Below are 13,164 nucleotides of genomic sequence, written 5' to 3' on the forward strand. Positions count from 1 at the left end.
AATAAATTAAAATTATATATATATATATTTCACTATAGTTTTAGGCAGCAACTTTATATTCTGTGGAATTTGTTGCCACAGGAAGCTACTTATTAAATAAATATTTGCAGAATAGTGCACTGGATTAAGACTAGCTTTGATAAAATGGCAGGAATTATATTCTTCTTGCTTTAATTCAGCATCTGAGTGCCTCAACTCTGGAGAAGCTTTTCTCCTGTGCTACACGAACACGAAACTAGTTATCGGTTGTTAAGTGCACACCTTCCCCTCAGATATTTACAGTTAGTTTGAGACCACCAGATCACATGAACCACTGTTTTTTTTAAGGTTGTTGGCAGATTCACTATTCCCAAATCATTTAAATAACAAAGTCAGAAATAACTCATAGTACAGGCCAGTAAAATAATTGATTAAAATACTTAATAAGCTTGTGTGCAAGATAGAACTCTAGATGGAGCAGTTCCCTTTGTTTGAACTTGCTTTGCTGGGCTGATAATGATTTCACTAAGTTAGCAACTATTAGACAAATGACTGGCAGAAATATGATAACATAGGTCTGATGAAACATTCAAACTTAGACTGGACTTCCATAGTAAGAAGTTTGTGTATTAGTATAGGAGGAAACCTGCAGTGAATGTTCATGCTCCCAGATTTATTATCTCAAATAATGGCAAAATATATTTCATGAAATAACAAGATTATATAATGGATCAAAAATTTATTCAGTATTTCTCATCAACCTTCTTGACTATATGATTTGCTCTAAAGGCAAAATAACATTTAGAAAAGAGAAATATGGAATAGGTCTAGCTAAATACTGGAGATATGTGAAATAAACTGCTGTGTCATCTGCCAGTGGTATAGCTGTTACCAGATTCATTTAAAGTGCCTTAAACCCCTGCTTATTGCACTTTCAGGGCATCCTGTCTCATGGGAGAAAGGTAGAAGGTTGCCAGTGACCAGCCTGCCCTCTCTAAGTCCCCATTCACAATCAAGAAGACCAGGAAAATAACTCAAAGCATTCTCCTTGGACTTCTGAAGCCACCACGAGAAGCATGTTCAGCTGTTGTGCACCATGAATGCTACCAGTGGTCCCTCACCTGCACATTCTCTATAGTTTTCTAGGACAGTACACCTTCCAGAGAAGTAGTCCCACTCACTCCATTTCCTTCCCCTTCTCCCTGACCCCCAAGTATTTGTAACAGTCCAATCACTGCAAAATCAGTGATGCAAACTTAAAGATGCAAACTGCAGAAAAACCCCAAGCAAGCAAACAACAAACAAGAGTAATTTCCTTTCTCCACTCAAAGGAGAATTGAAAGAGTAGATTCCTCTTGTGCTCCCTTCCCTAATTAAATGTCCCTTCCATAAAACTGTATTCAAAAGAAATGGTCTTTCATACCTGATCTCCCAAAACCAGAGCGGATGCTTGAGGTAAAGCTGTGCATATTAGCTTAATTCTCCTTCCTTTTGGAATGAGACTTCAAAGAAAGCAGGCCTTGGAGTCCTGCCTTTTCTTAATGGCCATTCCTCATTTTGAAACTAGTTTGAAGCTACCCAAAAAACATAATAAATAATGTGTACAAAGACTAGATGATGGGAAGTTAAAATAATATATTCCATAGAATATACAACTCTTTGCACACATTTGATATCATATGCCAAGTTCTGTTAGTGGAAACTAAAAAGAGATTACTAGATTAGAAGACTTTATGCATTTCTTACATCTGTTTTAACAGCCTGTGACTTTCTGTAGTCCCCTAGTTTTCCATCATATACTACTGAGTATCGTAATGTTATAATAAACCTGGAAGCAACTTCAAGACTCAGTATTCTATCAGAATTGATTTCAATATTTTTCATCAAGCACTGTAAATGTATATCTAATGTAGCATTGACTTTCTTCAACAATGTTGCCTCCCAACTTCTCATGCAAATTGCCTTACTTCATGATTTTTTTGCAATGTAATTTCCTAACATTTAATGTACTAGAGAAAGGTAGAGGGTTGCATGCATTTTGCCTGCTGTTTTTCCCCTTATTTAAGTTTGCATCTTCCCTCTGTCTTATTCCATCCTGCCTATCAAATTGTACATATTCTCTACATTCTTCAGAACTTGTTCATACAGAAAAAAAAAAAAAAAGAAATTTACTGTTAAATGAGAAGGTAGACTAGGGTTCAGATAAATGACATATTAATATTCATTTTTGATGGTTTAAGCCAATTGGCTTTCATTCCATTCTGCTTGTCAGCACACTACAGGCATGTATTCATAGGCTGTTAACAAACGCTCCTCCAAGATTTTTCTTCTACTGCAAACCATTAATAGAGTATGTATTCAAGGAAAGAATAGGACTTGCTGAGCCTCTGGCAAAAAAACCCATAACATTAGAGTTGGAGAGACAAGATACTGAGCTACATTTCTTAATGTGATGTTTTGACAGAAGACAATTCATGAGATACTTCTATTTACCAATGGTTGGAGGTCTGAGTCAACAGAAATATTCTCTGCCTCTCTCCTGATCTAGATGAGTTGTATCATTATAGATGAATAAATTATGACTTGATTTTATGATTTCTGCACATTTGTCACTCCGCATTCATGTACACTATAAAATTAAGCGGGACATACATTTTCTAACTGGGAATTTCTAAATCAATATTCTTTCTACAAAAGGAGCTGTGTTGACAAATAAATATGGGTGATTGGCAGAAAGCAAAATGATGCTTGGAAGAGTTTACAGATCACAAAGGAAAGCAAACACTTAATTTCCTTTGAGTGGGTAGTAGATAGCAAGACAAACACCGTACTGTACTAATTTAGATGTGATCAGAACAAGGGAAAAGATTAAAAAGATACATGGGGTTTAATAACTGGTTATGAAATAATAGAGCATTAACTCCATGGTAAATAAATAGTGAATTTTTCTTAGAACACAATATCTACGTCAGACCAATCATAATACATAGAGTAAAAATATTCACCAGTTCCTTTAGAAACAGGTCACAGTATTGCCTTTAACTTCACTAACCTGAGAGGTGACTGAAAATGTTGGTTCACAGACACAGATGTCTCTTGCAGAGTTTATACAAACAGAGCAGTCCATATTGAAGCATTAAATCTCCATTAATTATCAAATTAACTATGATCTGAAGATTCAGAACTTTCACAATGTGATTCCTTCAAAAGTTTCTTTGTCTGTTGCCAAAGTTACTTACCTGTTCCCTACACTCACACAGGGACTCATTTGAATACATGGACTAATATATCTTTTCTGAATTCTGTTAAGGTTTTTAATTAAAAAAAAATAAATGAAAAAAAAAAGGAAAGGAACAAATCACAACAGGACCAAGCTCCCAGAGCTGGGAAGAAAGAAGTGTTTTCAGAACACATCTAAATCAAGTTTAATACTGATTTAAGATTTAGAATATTATTGTTTTATCAATCACTGAAACTGTACCCAGTTTTCTAGTGAAAGTCCCAATTTCACATGATATCACTGACATTTAAAATAATTTCCTGAAGAAGAATCTAATTTCCATGATTTTATTTCAGGTCTCACAGAATACTCTAAATAATCACTTCATGTAACACACCATAGTACTCTTTAAAAATTAGGCCTGCTTCTTAAAAATAGGTCTATTTTCATTGTAGTGGGGTTTCTGCGCATCTTTAGCTCTCACAGCACCAAAGTGTGCACAGGATTTCTTAAGGACAAGTGATATCAAGAGCAATATTTGAGGGTTTGGAAGGGTAAGGATTCCTAAATCCAGGCAATCATCTAAAAAGATATCGCACTAAACTTCCTCAATAATTCTCTCACAAAACACTTTTAAGATGCAGAACATATGAGCCCCTTGAGGCCAAATTACAACAGTCTAGATGTTTTGTAAGCAAGAGTAGGCATAGTTCAAAACAAGACAAGAAGGTAAACACATCATAAGCAAGCATCAGTTTTCATGCCTTCCTGAGTCTGAATCTCTGATGAACAACTCCCAGTACCTTCAAGCTGTGGTGCTATAAGGGAAATTGGAGTGATCTGGCTTTGGTGGTTTTCCTTTTATGGCCATAAAGGACTCTCATAAAATAGATTTCTCATGGGCTATCCCATCAAAGCTATTCTATCTGTCTCAAAGCCATTTATGTAGACTGTGTCTACATAACTTTGCACAAGAATGTTCACGCTTGTCAGCATACCACTAGATATCTGAAATCTCTGCTTAGTCCTTTAAGCTCCACTCTCCTCTGTTGAACAGATTCTGCAACTGTAGATCTTAAGAAATATGACTGAAGAAAAAATATAAGGCAGCAGTTGTCCTTACTTTACAGGAACTTGGAAGAAGGACTTAGCACAATGATTTCTGCTAGCTTGAGCACTGATTTTTCTAAGCACTTACCTGGTTTTGGTCACATAACCCTAGTGTCTGCACAAGGAGAAGAAGAAATAGTTGAGTGCTACTGACAGCTGAGTGGTTAATGTTTTCTCTGCTAGATGTCAGCACTCGTTTCTATCTGATCGCTGCAAGCAGTTTTCCAAACAGGAGGAAAAATCCTGCCTCTGCAGATTTCAGTGGCAAAACTCAGCTGACTTCACTGGGCTCAGGATTTCATTTAGTGCCTCTGTGGTTTAAAACTCAGAATTTGCCAGAGGCATACAGTACTTCAGAGATAAATAATTCTTAACAAAAACACCCCCCCCCCCCCCCCCCCGAAAACCCCAACAAAAACCACCAAACAGAACAAGAGAAAAAAAACATTACTTTCCTAGTGTCCTGGGTTCAGCAGTAGCAGTCATTTTTCTCCTTCTTGGTAGCTGGTGCAGTGTAGTGTTTTGACTTTCAGCTCGGGAACAGAGCTGATAGCGATGTTTTGGTTTGGCCAAGGACTTTGTGAGCCTCATGCTCTGCCAGGGAGGAGGGGAAGCCAGGAGGAAGCAGAGACAGGACACCTGACCCAAACTGACCAAAGAGGTATTCCATACCACAGCACGTCATGCCCAGGATGTAACTGGGAGTTAGCCAGAAGGGCTGGGAGACTGCAGGGTTGGAGGAGGTATCGGTCGGAGCTTGGTCGGGCTTGGGGGGCGAGTTATCAGTCAGCTGGTGCTGAGGTGTTGTATTCTCTTCCCTTGTTATTTCCTTTATCATTATTATTACTGATGGTAGCAGTAGTGATTTGTGTTATACCTTAGTTACTAAACTGTTCTTATCTCAACCCGTGGGAGTTGCATTCTTTTCGATTCTCCTCTCCGTCCCTCCGGGAGCAGGGGGAGGGCAAGAAAGGGGGGGGAAGTGAGCGAACGAATTACCTGACTGGGTTTAAACCACGACACCTAGCAGCTAAAAATCTTTCATTGCAATGAGTACAACAGCAAATAATCTTTCCCACTGTATCTTGAGGGGATTTATGGTGTATGTGAAGTGTAATCTTTCATTGGATGACAGCAACCTGTTTGTTGCATTCCAGTGAGAGCCACTGTTCCTAGTATGCAATTGGATGATTTGTAGTAAGTGCTGTCTTGGTGTTTGCTGCTGCTGATAGCTCCATTTCCCATCAGTGAAGCTTCACCTAATCAGGGAGGTTTTGGTTTGCTCTTAGGCAAAGAGCATTTGCCTTTACTTAGTAATTCCAATTTAACACATAAAAATATGAAAATAACCAATAATGATGTAAGAATAAATGAACAAGTTAAAAATCGCACATTAAGCTCAAGAGCTCATTGTGTAAATTCATTCCCACTGTCACTAACCCCAGGTACTCGACACCCACGGCACTGACAGTCTAGCAAATGCCATGATGGTTGTTTAGACAAGTTGTAGGTGCTAATGGTCTGGAGAAGGGTGTATGAACCTATATCCCAGCAAAACTTTTACTTTCAGATGATGCATAAAGGATTGGCCAAGTTGGGGCTTTAGTGTCATTCTTTGACATATATTTTTGGTATGCAAATACAGTTCATTCAAAAGATGACTAAATATTTCCTCCTCAGTTACCTTGAAATATTAATCTAATGTCTGAAAAAAAGCAAAGGACTAAAGGCAAAGGACTTCTAAAGAATCAAACCCCTTCAATAACAATCAAAAGTACTGGAATGAAATGAATTATATTACTTGTAAACCCAACAGTTACTGCTGTCATATATATATATACACACACATTCATTTCTCTCTAATCAGGAAGTGTCTTTCTACAGCTCCATAACTTGCATGTACATAAAAAGTGTCTGACTGTATACCTGGAGTGACAGAATTTGAGTAAAGGATTGTACAAATTGGCCCCATTGTTTAAATGCATGTGCATGTACAGCCTATATAAACAGGATAAGTGTGGAGGGGTCACATTTTTTTCTATGATTAATCTATGATTAAAACAAATTGATCTTGTAGCCCTCAAGTATTTTTATATTAATGACATAGTGCCATTAATTGCTTAGAGTTAAAATGCTCTGCACACTTTATAACAGGTAAGAGTCCAAAACAAGGTCAGATTACTATATCTTTTACCTACCAGGTTCTGCCTCTAAGGCAGAAAAAAAAATCAAGATTTTTTTCATTACTGCATGTTGGCTGTATTTTATATCATAGGTTTTGAGCCCACAGCAAGGCAAATACAATTAACTTGGCATGAAAATCATACTGTTTTCTAAAATACTGGTTTTTAACAGCCCCGTGTTTTATTTGGCCAATAGTTTCATGCAAAGTGGGATGGCAAACATTGAAAATACATTTTTTTGCCCATTTGAACATTGTAATATAGGTTTTTCTGTGATTTTTTTTAACATATTTTTTATTTTCATGCAATGAATATGAATTTATTGCTTGAATTGATGTTGACTTTGAACTGTTTCCAAATTACTCATTACTGCCATATATAAAAAATGATTAAAAATATATGAACATGTAAATGTTCATAAATATATGAACATGTACATGTAAAAAACCTAACACTTTTCACTTGAATATTTCTGTTTTATTTCATGTTAAAATCTTGGTGATTAGGGTGTATATTCATAGGTGTACAACACAATAGGCTTCCCAAATAACTTTATACTGTACATTGAGATGCAAGTCTTTTTTGCAGGAATTAAAAGCACTTCTCATTTCTTGGTTCATTATTTTCCTCCCAAGAATTTCTATTTCTTCTAATGTGCGAGTTTATTTTCATAAAGAAAACCAGACATAAACAAATGCATTTATTTATTTTTTTCCTTGATATATCCTGATTCAACAAGTCAAAACAAAACAAAATAAAAAGGAAAATCTTCATTTCTTAAAGACAGGGGAGGAAATGGAATCATATACATGGCTTTGGGTGAATACAACAGATGTTACTTCCTCCAACCATAATCTACAACACCAAGTAGTCGTTAAAAGCTCTGTGGGGAAAATGCCTGGATTGCCATGATATTGCGTTTGAATTCTAACTATTACTCATTTCAGTTAGGCTCAGTTTCAGGAAATCTGAGAAGCTTTGAAACATATGTGCCTACATTGCTAACTGTCTCCCCCATACCCCCCGCCTCTTCCTTTCATTATCTTCTCCCCACAACCTTTTCTTCATTTCCCTTGACTTCATTCAGCTTTCTCATGCTGGCATCCATAATGAATAAATTCACTGGTACAGCTAGGAATATATTACTGTTGAATATTCCCTGTGGCAAAGTTTCATCAAAATTGCTTATCAGTGACAGATGCCCGCTCAAAGATGCAAAACTGCCTAACTCAGCCCTCCCTTTCCTACCCAGTTTTGCGATATGTGAATGAAAATGGAGGTGGAAGGACAACAACCTTTGCCTCTACAGTACAAACCTTGTGAGTGTTCTAATTATTCTGATTTCCATCCAGGCTGCTGGAAGTTCACGTATTCCATGTGTGCTGGCACCCACCAGCCAGCAAAAATAAGGCCAGCTTGAATAACCTCATTGTTTGAACTGCTTTCCAAAATTAATACTCTCAGGACACTCTTTCAGAAAAAGGAAGGAGATGGGAAATAACACTCTCAACCTGTAAGAATAGTTCTCGGTTCACTCATGTTCACACACACACAGTGCAATGCCATCACTTTCTCTAATGACAGATTCAGTTCTTTGCCTCCTGTAGCTTTTTCTGTAAGAGGGAAGTTCCTTCTGCTTTAACATCACTAAACCACATTATTTAAAATTTGGCCATCACATCAACAGACAGGGTTTCAAGTGTGATACTAATGCGAGTAGATTTGTTGCCATTAACAGATGGCAAGATACCTGGGATATGAACTTGGCAAGATGGCAAGGTACCTGGGATTTGTGTCCATGGCAGGGAGGCGAAACCAGATGATCTTTAAGTACCCTTCCAACCCAAACCATTCTACTATTCTGTGATTCTGTGATATGTGCTTTTGAACTCTTGCACATAACTTCTGCCCTGGGAATGCAAGAGGGTGCATATACCATTCTACTCTGCTCTTTTACAGCTGCTATTTGTGCTAGGATGTCTGAATAGATGAAAAGGACATTCACTAGGTGAGCAGCAAACATGAGTTAAGATAGACTTCTTAACCAGTTATTCACCCTAAAATACCCAATGACAGGAAAGGGTTTCAGGCACCAGCTTCCCAGTGTGCATTCACCGATGTAAGGCCTTTGGCACAGTCCATTACAATGTCCTTCTCTCTAAAATGCAGATACTGATTTGATGGATGCACTGCTCAGTTGGATGAGTGATCACAGCTCAGTGTCCAGATGGAGATCAGTTACAAGTGGTATCGCTATGGGGTCATATCAGGACCAGTACTGTTTTATATATTCAACGACATAGAAAGTAGGACTGAATTCATCATCACCAAGTTTGATGACAACACCAAGCTGAGAGGTGCAGCTGACACACCTGAGGGACAGGAAGCTATCCAGAGGCACTTGGACAAGCTCAACAAGTGGGCCTATGTGAACCCCTTGAGGTAAAGCACAAGGTCCTGCACCTGGGTCAGGGCAATCCCCAGTATCAATAAAGGCTGGGAGATGAAGGGACTGAGAGCAGCCCTGAAGAAAAGATACTGCTGGATGAAAAGCTGGACATGAGCCAGCAGTGTTCTCTTCAGCCCAGGAAGCTGACCACATCCTGGGCTGCATCAAAAGAAACATGGCCAGGAGGCTGAGGAGGTTATTCTGCCCCTTTACTCCTCTCTGATGAAACCCACCTGGAGTCCCCAGTACAGGAAAGACATGGACCTGTTGGAGAGGGTGCAGAGAAGGACACAAAAATGACCAGAGAGATGGAGCACTCTCCTGTGAAGAAAGCACTGCGAGAGCTGGGGTTGTTCAGCTTGAAGAAGAGAAGACTCCAGGGATACCTTATTGCTACCTTTCAGTACTTGAAGGGGGCTTATAAGAAAGATGGGGACAGACTTTTTAGCAGGGCATGCTGCCATAGGACAAGGGGTGATGATTTTAAACTAAAAGAGGGGAGATTAAGACAGGACATAATTTTTTATGATGAAGAAGGTAAAACACTGGCAAAGGTTGCCCAGTGAGGTGGTAGATGCACCATCCCTGTAAACATTCAAGGTCAGGTTGGACGGGGTTTTGAGGGACCTCATCCAGTCTAGATGACCTTTAAAGGTCCCTTCCAACCCAAACTATTCTGTGGTTCTATGATTCTGTGTATGCATGGAAGGGCATAGCACCTCCCTTATGCAAGGCCTTGCTTATAAATGGAGATGGAGGTATGAAAGCCTGGTTTATTAAAAGTCATTGAAAGGCACACTCAAACCTACAAGTCTGTGCCACTACTTAGCAAATCCGAGCTGCTCAGTATTTCTTCTGAGGGAGGGTAAAAATATGTGTTTCTGCTGTGCACAAACTACATGAAATCTGGTCATTTTTGATGTGCTGGGTTTTGGGATTTTTTGGTGGGGTTTTTTGTTTTTTTTTTTTCAGATATGAAAAGCATCCCCATATTGCCAGGTTGAAATATTTTCTATTAAAACAGTAGAGCAAAGAGGCAGTCTCCAGACAAAGTAAAGTACCAATATGTCTTTTACTCTACTACAGGGACTATGTTGTAATAGAAGTATCTTCTACTGAGGATTCTCGGTACTCTCTCTTTAAAGAAGCATTTCCAGGAAAGTAAAGAAAGCTATTGAAACATCCATACATGTCCACTGCAAAACAGTTCCCCCTTTTTTTTTTATTTCCAATTTTACTCTTTCTTCAAAGTCAAACATGGAGTGTAAAGTGAAACAAAAAAAACTGAAAACAAAAAAAGCATTCTGCACACTTATATTACTTATAATACTGTTGTTTGCAACATGCTGTGTACCTGGGTTCAAAATATAGTTTGTTCTTCTGCCAGTATTTCTGCTCTTTTTTGGAACTACTCCACCCTTCTTTACAACTGTAGATCTCCAGCACATTCTTTAAATTCAAGCTTGGCAAAAAAGTATTTTAATAGGAATACAGCAAAAAAGAGAAAGAGACTTTAAAGAGAATTGTTACAGGCTTGCACTACAGAGAAACTACAAGAGCGCTCGTACTGTTTACAGTAAAAGCAGTCTCAAATCAGTTCCCCAGACCAACTTGCTGCAAGCAGGAAATGTTGCAAGCTACTGAAAACAGCTTTCCCTTTCCCACTCCATTCCTCTCCTTTCCTCTCCCCTGCACCCCTATGCCATTAATTCAGCTTAAAGATATTTTGCACAGGTGTTTATGTAACTGTGATACACTGGGAAAATTCCAACTCAGATTGATTCAGCTCAAAGATCTCCTAACCACACTTCCATCAGCATAGTGGGGTGGTCTATATTCACAGTAAATGGTTGGTTCAAGAAATTCTTCAGGCTTTCTCTAACTTCCAAACACAGGCTCCTTAGCACTGCTGTGTATCAATGAATCCATTGCTAGTAATGAATTTCCTGTTAGGAAAAATATTGCACCCCTGATGCAAGCAGGGTAAAAGTTTAAGTGACTTTTTCTTTTCCCTGTGGTTTCTGTGGAAAACACATCTCCAGTTGTTTTACCATAAGCTAAGATGGTTCAACCAGTTGCCACTATATAATTTAAAAGTGGCTGAGGAGGTATTTAAGTCCCAGCTATTCCAAAACATTACCTTGCAAGTGCAAAAATTAATCTTAAGAAATAAAATTAGCTTGTATAGTTAAGGTAATTATTTAGCATTATAAAAGCTAAATGCTGAATCATTTTTTGATGCAAAATAAGAAAAAAAGTATTTTGGGAAATTGCTCTCTTGGCAAAGTTACATATATTCATTTGAAACAAAGGATCATTTAAAAGCAAAATAAAGGAATCTGCGGTGCACATAGTCATTGAGAGTCTTTGGCTGTAAATTCTCCTCCCTCTCCTCTGTGGAAGCACATGTCTTTGCCTGCTGTTCATCAGCCTTGATTTTGATGGGGTGATTTTTAGTCAGCTGTCTCTATCATTTTGGCACAGACAAAAATCCTTTAAAAAATGTTACACTTCATCAAAGTGTATCATGAGACTTCACGGTCATTATCTCAATGGCCGCTCTGATGTGCTACAATTGGCAGGGCCACAGACGGTGGGGGGTGTATTAGAAGAAAGCCAGTGTTTCATGTGGAAAGCTGGCAAGCCTCTCCAAGCTTCTGTCAACAACTCAGCGGTCTGATCCGATGCACTGAGTGCTGATTATGCTCTTGTTTCTGTAGGAAGTAAACAAGAAAATGAATTCCACAGCACAACACAGCCTCTTTGTATCTTCAAAATGGTGTGGCTGGAAGCCAGCCAGCCTCGTCGAAAGTTGGGCCAGTTGTGTCATCAGGGCCCTGGTACTGATGGAGGCTTTGATTACAGCTTGGATCCAGCACGGAGACCTTTCATGGACAGCCACTCAGCAAATAAAGGCACTGATAGGTTGTTGGGTCAATTTAGCCATAAGGGTGCAGAGCAAGGTCCTTTTGAAAAGACTAATGGATTAGCTACACAACCAGTCCCACTGTAGGGCCTTATTTCTCTAGTAACTTCATGACTGCTTTCCAGCTTGGCAGGGACTCTCTGCCTCTAAAGCTAGCTCCAGTGTGTTCTTGTTATCAATAGTGCAGCTCAAAGGATTAGACACAAAGAGCTTTACAATTTAATGAAAACAGCTGTTGAAACAACAATTAAAGCAAACAATAGCTTGCATGAAAAACTATTAATTATGCAAAGTTATGCAGAAAGTAGAATACTCTTTTATTCATAACCACCTAATGTGACTGACAGAGAGTTAGACACCTTCTTCACTGTTGATTTAAAGGTTTCAGCAAGTGGTGTCGCTTATAATAATATTCACCATTTTTTATTAACATTTGAGCAGCTAATGGTTTAAAGCCTGTGAATTCTCTGTGGCATGGTTGCAGCAGGAACAAGTAAACCAGTAATCTAACAGCTAATATTTCAAGTCAAGGCAATGTGGAGGTCTGGAGTTTACTGTGATACTTTATCAAAAACAATGCTTTATGCAAGCAGCACACCATATCACTATTTAAATGTATTCTTCCTTCCCTTTTTTAACCTGCCCCCTTTACAGTCTTTTCCATCATGTGCCTTTGTGTTGATGGCCAAATCACTCACCACAGGTTGCTTCAATAATATCCACTTGTTGCCCCCTTCTTCTTTCATTGAACTGTTAGCCCCCTACTTTCTTTTCTTCCTTCTCACTGACTCTCAGAAATTCATTGCTTCTCTATTTGCAGTCTCCATCCTTGACTAGCAGTGCTGAGAATTGACTTACAGTCTTTTGAATACAGTGTGTTCCACATCTTGCGTTTTTACAGCACCTTGAGCCATCATACCAAGAAGTCCCATTTAAAATGTCATTAAATTTGCAGACATAAACACTGTCTTATGCCTCCAACTACTATTTATTTCAGGCTGCCAGTTAATTGGCATGCTCTAACACTCTTATTAAGCCAACTTGAAAATATTGCTTCAAAATGCCCTGGGAATTTAACTAATTTCATGCTAGAACCTAATAAGTAGGATCTGACGCTCTTTCATATCTTCAGCAATCCATTAGGCGACTGTAACTCCTTTCAGAGACTGGATGAAAGCTTTATTAGTCACAGGGTCTCTAAACATGTCACTAGAATTTAGTACAGTATCAGCACTAAAATGCAATTGACTTTCTGACTAAGTAGACTTGCAAGGATGCCCCAGAATGTAGTTTGGTT

This window comes from Pezoporus wallicus, unplaced genomic scaffold (assembly GCF_028554395.1).
Source record: "Pezoporus wallicus isolate ANWC-B61680 ecotype Strahan unplaced genomic scaffold, APGP_CSIRO_Pwel_v1 contig_2776, whole genome shotgun sequence".
Classification (NCBI taxonomy): domain Eukaryota; kingdom Metazoa; phylum Chordata; class Aves; order Psittaciformes; family Psittacidae; genus Pezoporus; species Pezoporus wallicus.